This window comes from Plecotus auritus (assembly GCF_963455305.1).
Source record: "Plecotus auritus genome assembly, chromosome: 10".
NCBI classification, from domain to species: Eukaryota; Metazoa; Chordata; class Mammalia; order Chiroptera; family Vespertilionidae; genus Plecotus; species Plecotus auritus.
The window spans coordinates 54640387-54646386 of NC_137785.1; the positions used below are offsets into that span (position 1 = coordinate 54640387).

The 6000-nt window shown below is 63.0% G+C and overlaps 1 protein-coding gene across 4 annotated transcripts in view; it reads right to left on the reverse strand.

Annotated features, from left to right (window-relative positions):
* Window positions 1-5009, reverse strand: part of ADGRG1 (adhesion G protein-coupled receptor G1) — a 32546-nt gene extending 27537 nt beyond the window's left edge. Inside the window, exon 1 of one of the 4 annotated variants that reach the window (XM_080643601.1) lies at window positions 4886-5009. The gene's annotated coding sequence lies outside the window, so the exon portion shown is untranslated. Of the gene's footprint in view, window positions 1-1065; window positions 1084-4110; window positions 4285-4607; window positions 4627-4885 lie in introns of those variants that run through there. The other 3 variants (XM_080643603.1, XM_080643598.1, XM_080643605.1) reach the window with 3 other exon arrangements.
* Window positions 5010-6000: the final 991 nt, after the last annotated feature.

A 6000-nucleotide genomic window follows, 5' to 3' on the forward strand; every position in this document is an offset into this window, starting at 1 on the left:
CAGGTCTCCCCACCCCATTTCACCACAGCCTAAGGGATTTTAAGGCACTTGCTCAAGGCCACTTTTCATATATATAAATACCCACATATATATATGTATACACACACACATATATATATACACATACACATATATATGTATTATTGATTTCAGAGACGAAAGGAGAGGGAGCGATAGAAACATCCGTGATGAGAGAGAATCATTGATCGGCTGCCTCCTGCACGCCCCACACTGGGATCGAGCTCGCAACCCGGGCATGTGCCCTGACTAGGAATCGAACCGTGACCTCCTGGTTCATAGGTCGACACTCAACCACTGAGCCACGCCGGCCAGGCTCAAGGTCACTTTTCAAGGATTTGAACTTAGTTCTAACTCAACCACCCCACAGCTCCAAAGACAAAACCTTCAGCTAAGCAAGTCCGCTCTGTGCAGTGATTTATCGCCCCAAATTCCAGCAACAGCCCTGCCCGGGGTGGCACTGGCGTCCCTGTGTGTAGGTCAGGACAGGGAGGCCCAGGAGGCTGGGACCGTGGGCAGCAGTCCGAGAGCCCTGCTCACCCCCAGGGGCCTAGAGCGATGAGGCCAGCGCTTCCCGGGGAGGAAGGCCAAGCTCTGCCGAGGACAGGAGGGGAGGGACCGGGAGAAGGCAGAGGTGGCTGGCCTCCCACTGCTGCTCGCTTGGAGGCCGACTGAGTGGCTCTGAGCCTGGGGAGCCGCATGGAGCCATTAGCTGCAGAACGGCAGCCTTTCAGGGACTGGAGCTGGGCTGGCTTCCGGGCAGTGAGGCCCCCACCCCAAGGCCGGCTCCCTCTAATGCAGAGGCCGCCCCGCTCTGCCGGCTCCTCCAGGGCTCGGCTTTGATCTCTGCCTGGAGCTGCCAAGCTCACCACAAACCGCCTGAGCCGTATCAGCCCAGGAACACGTGCCCACCCACAGTGCTCCCCACCAAAGCACAAGTCAGGCTGGGGGGCTTCCCGCAGCCCAGGTGGCCCCAGCTCCCCTAGGTGGGAGGCAAGGGAAAGTCCCCTGAGCTATTCGAAAACATCCCGGCCTCAGTGCACCCACCTGCCCCATGGGGAGACCGTGGTAAGGCCAGCATCTATGCGGGCCACAGCAAGCCCATCGTCCTCACAGCAGCTCCCAGGCAGATTCTTTCCAGGTGAGGACACGGATGCAGGCACCCATGTTCACACACCCAGAGAGGAGCAAAGCCAGGGCTCTCCCCAGGCAAGCGGCCTTGCTCTCTCTGTGGGTCCTAGAGGGTGTGGGCAGCAGCAGGGATGGGGTTTGAGACAAGGGCACCCAGAACAGACCTGGCCTGGCCCAGGAGCCCCCTCCCCGCCCCCCTTCCAGGGGCCAGGAGAACTCAGTGGACAAGAGCACTCTATGCAGGCGTCCTCAAACCATGGCCCGCGGGCCACATGCGGCCCGCTAGGTGCCGCTGCCTGTCCTGCTTAGCAGCCGACGCGTCCCGGGCCCACAGTGCGCATAGGAATTTGTTCATAGTGTTTTTTTTAAAACTATAGTCCGGCCCTCCAACCTTCTGAGGGACAGTGAACTGTCCCCCTGTTTAAAAAGTTTGAGGACCCCTGCCTAGAGCCACCAACACAAGAGGTCACCCACAGGTGAGCCTCCTGCACCTCAGTGCCCTCTAGGTGGCTCAGCACCAACACCTGCTTCGTGGGAAGAAAGGTGCATGCAGAGCACTGAGCCCCGGTGGCCAGGCTCTGAGGGCAGGAGGGAGGCCAGGGCAGGCTGGGACAGAGCAGGGGTCAGAAACTGTGTTCCTCGCTCCTCCCCCACCCGGGTCCCTCTGCCCAGCTGCCCAGGCCTGACCCCAGAATCCAAAGGGCTCCCCAGAACCTCAGGAGCTCCCGATGGGGCATGAGACAGATGGGGGAGGGCAGCACTGGAGAGGCAGAGCCAGCCTGGACCCGCCCCACCCACCCCACCCACCCCGTGTGAGAGGCCCCTTTGTGCCAACCCTGCTCTCCTCCCCTCCGCCCCTGCCATCTGCCTGTCCCCAGGGGTCCCGGTCCCCCAGCTGCCAGATTTGCTCACGTGATGCCCCCATCTGCTGTGAGTCAGAAGGAGGGGTCCACAGAGCCCCTGGTTGGCATTGGGGGTGCAGAGCCTGCTAAGCTCTGGGGATATTGGATTTGGGACTATATTGTCACATTCCCCTCACGCCCCCACCAGTCTGCCCCTGACTCTTCACCCTTTCCATGTGGGAGTCACCCATACCCCTGAAATGGGCACAGCTCCCACCACCCACACACTGTCCCCCAAGCACGCACCGTGAGCCCCACACCACACACCCTGCCCTCCCCGTCCCAGCCGGCCCTGTGTGCAGAGCTGCGCAAGTCCCCCCACCAGCCCCTCCCCCGCAGGGCAGAGCAGAGCTGCCCACCTGGCGCTCAGCCACCAGGACATGCCCCGTGCCAGGTCTGCAGTGCCATCGCCTGCCCCATTCCCTCAGGCCCTCACTATTTCCACACCTTTCCCCATGCAGTTTCCTCTGCCAGGAATCCGCCCCCCCCCCCCACCCTCACACACACGCACTTAAATTCTTCCTTCCCCCCCGCTCCTTACCACTCCCCAAGCCCAGCCTAGGGGTCCTTCGCTGAGCCTCCAGGCCTCCGAGGCAGCACGCTCACTCCGCCTCCCCCAGCAGGCTTATCTCACTCCTCAGCCTCAGAGCCTAACTGTCCTGTTTGTTTGTGTCCCTGACAAGATTTGGGTGTCCCAGCCAGGCGACTGGCCCCTGCCCCGTGGCCCAGGGCAGCAACAGTGCAGGCTGCCTGTCCAGGCCTCTCCCTCACAGACCCTGCGGGGAGTTGGGGGGTGTCCCTCATGACCTGACACCTCGGAGCCACGGGTGCAGGGCAGCTATTATCACCTCACACGCCCATTTAGCAGCTGCAGCAACTGAGGCCCAGAGAGAGGGGCGAGGCAAGGAGGCACGTGCTGCTATGACCACAGTGGGTCTATATCTCAGTCCCTGCAGCTAACGCGGTCAGGTCTGGCCCCCAGGAGCCAGTCCCACCTCTGCCGGCCTCAGTTCTGTGACCCAACTCAGCAGCCAGTGGCTCTCACAGACTCTGTCTCCACCTCAAGGAACCAACCCGCTGCCCTCAGGGTCCCCACAGGGCCTGGGGCTGGCCCGTGACTTGTAAGACACCTATTCATCCCAGTCACTGCAGAGTACCTGGCACACAGTAGGTGCTCAATAAATGTTTGTATGTATAACTCCCTTGGCCCTCTGGAGTCACAGAGACTATTGCCTCCCCGCCCCCCCGCCCCCCGCCTGCCGGCCTCCCCAGCCAGGGCTGCTCCAGGCAGGGTGGGAGCGGGGGTGGGGTCGGGGGGGAGCGGGTAGGGGCAAGAGGGGCCCTGCCTAGGCTCATGGCCCCCAAACCCCATCCTGTGGGGCTCTGTGAGACCTCAGCTCAGCGCCACAGGAAGGAGGCTGGTGGGGAGGCGGGAGGACAGGAACCAGCGGCTTCCCCAGATGGAACAGGGTCGCCCCCCGGGTGGGTGGGAAGGCCCTATCTGTGCCCCGCAGGCTGTAGCCCGGGGGTCTGGTGGTTTAGCTGGCAGTGCACTGCCCAGCCCTCAGCCTCTGCTTCCTCATCTACCTGCCCCGGTTCCCACGCCAAGACCACCTCCTCCCAAGGATGCCCGGGTGAGGACGAGCTCACCTGGGGGCCGGACCCAGCCCAGGCAGCTGCAGGTGAAACTGCCCTCAAGGGCCGGTGCTCCGGAGCCGGGACCCTGGCTCTATCGTTAGGTGACCGCAGATAAGCCACCTGCCCCCTCAGAGCCTGGCTCCCCACTGTGCCAGGGGAGCAGGAGTAACTCCTCTCACCGCCCAGCCCAGCGAGCAGACCCAGCGAACATGCCGCTCTGAGCCTCAGTTTCCCCAGCTAACACAGGACTAGTGTTTCAGAGAGGTTTCAGGCCCCGTCCCCTTCCCAGGCATCTCCCTGTCCATCTACCCCCAACTCTAGAGACCCCCCTACAGCAATGCTCCTCTGGGCTCCAACCCAGATACCAAGACTCCCAAGTCCCCATTCCACCCCCCTCCCTCCTCCCTCCTTGACCTGGTACCTGGCGCCAGGTGGGGGGTCCGGGTAGGGTCAGGCAGGTGACTGGCCTTTCAAGATTCACCTCCCAGGCTTAACCTGCCCGGGTCCTGCTGCGGAGAGAGCTGCTGTGCGTGTGGTGGCTCCGGCCCTTCCTCACAGGGCAGGGCGGCCGGCAGCCAGTGTGGGGGAGGAGGAGGAGCCTGGGGAGGTGCTGGGTGTTTGGTGGGGGGGATGCCCCCTCCAGACGACTCCTCCCTCCTCCCTCCTCCCTCCTCCCTCCTCCCTCCTCCCTCCTCCCTCCTCCCTAGCTCGGCTAGGGATGACGGACCATTAGTGAGTCATGGATTTCTCAGAGGGAGGCTGAGAAGGGGGCAGGGCTGGGGGCTGAGGCAGGGACCCTGGGGGATGCCTGTGACTCAGCACTGGGCAAAGGGGCACCTCAGCCTCACCCCGCATTTGGGCAGATAGGTGCCTGGTTTCAGGGACAGACACCAGCCAGGGATAGTGCTGCCTCCTCACCCTCCATCTGCCGCTTCCCAGGGCGTTCTCCCCAAAGTGCCCAGCGGCAAGGGTTGCTAGGGCAACGGGCGCTTTGATGCTGCCCCCGCCGCCAGGCCCAGGCGACAACTGCCCCTTCCTGAAGGAGTGTCCATCCTCCTTGGCAGCCGACAGGAGCCGGCAATGACCAATGACCGGCAGAGCGGAAGGCACGGGGTTGGGGGGTTGGGGGGTTGGGGAGGTGGGGATCAAGCGCCTGGCATGCAGCCAGCCAGTCCACGCACGACTGGCCACCTGACCTTGAGTCTCCCTGAGCCTCAGTCCTCCCAGCACAGGGACCCAGCACAGCGCTCGCCAGGCACACACACTGTCAACATCTCAGACTCAGGCTCCGGGCTCTGAGACGCCAGGGGCTTCTGGAAATGGCATCGCTTAGTCCATCTGCTAGGCCAGAGAGGAAACTGAGGCCCAGTGAAACACCATTCCTGGTGGCCCCGAAGCTCCGCGAGGGATCTGGGGGTGGGCCGGCGCCCCGCCCCCTTTCTGGTCACTGTCCGCAGCTCACTGGCTGCTGAGGTCCTGGGAGGCTTCAGATGGCGGTGGCCACCCCAAGGGGCGGGGCTCCCTGCATTCCCTCATCCCACAGCGTGGGTCAATGCTTGCCAAGTCACAGGTGCTGTGAGGACTTCACATTACGGGGGTAAGTAGCCACAACCGTGATAATAATGATGACGATTCCACTTACTGACCATTTACTACCTTCCAGACCTTCCCTCAGGCACTGCCATCCGAGCACAGCGGTGAGGGAGCCGGTGGCTCTGACCAGTGGAATAGTTGCTGTGAATGTGGTGATGAGGCAGGGAGAGCGCAGGACAGGGAAATGAAGCTCAGAGAGGGGATGAAGGTGCCTGAGGCCACACAGCTGGAAGTGCTGAAGTTAGGGCCGCCCAGCAGTCTGGCTCCTGATCACTCCAGTGCAGCCTCCCCATATCCGGCACATGGGGTGCTCAGGGCTGCAGGTCCCCTCTCTAACAGAGGGAGCAGCCTCCTGCCCTGCTGCAACATGAGGGGAACCTTCTCAGGCGCCCCGGGGCCGGGGCTGCTGTGGGGAAGGCCGCCCCCCACCACCCGCCTGAGTCAAGCTGCCCCGTGGGGGGGTACAGAGAGGCCCCACCCAGAGCTTCCAGAAGGCAGCTCTGTGCTCTCCAGCCGCAGCCCCGCTGTCCAGACTGTGGCTGATGCCTGCCCTCCGGCCCAGGGCTGCAGTGGGCACTCCCTCATTATCAGGACAAGAGCCCCCAGTGTGGGCCGGGAAACACAGAGAGAAGCAAGTTATCCAGGAAGGGATGGGGAGTCCCTTACAGGCCGTGTCCCCAAGCAAGTCACCCCCTCGAAGCCTCAGTTTCCCCAAGGT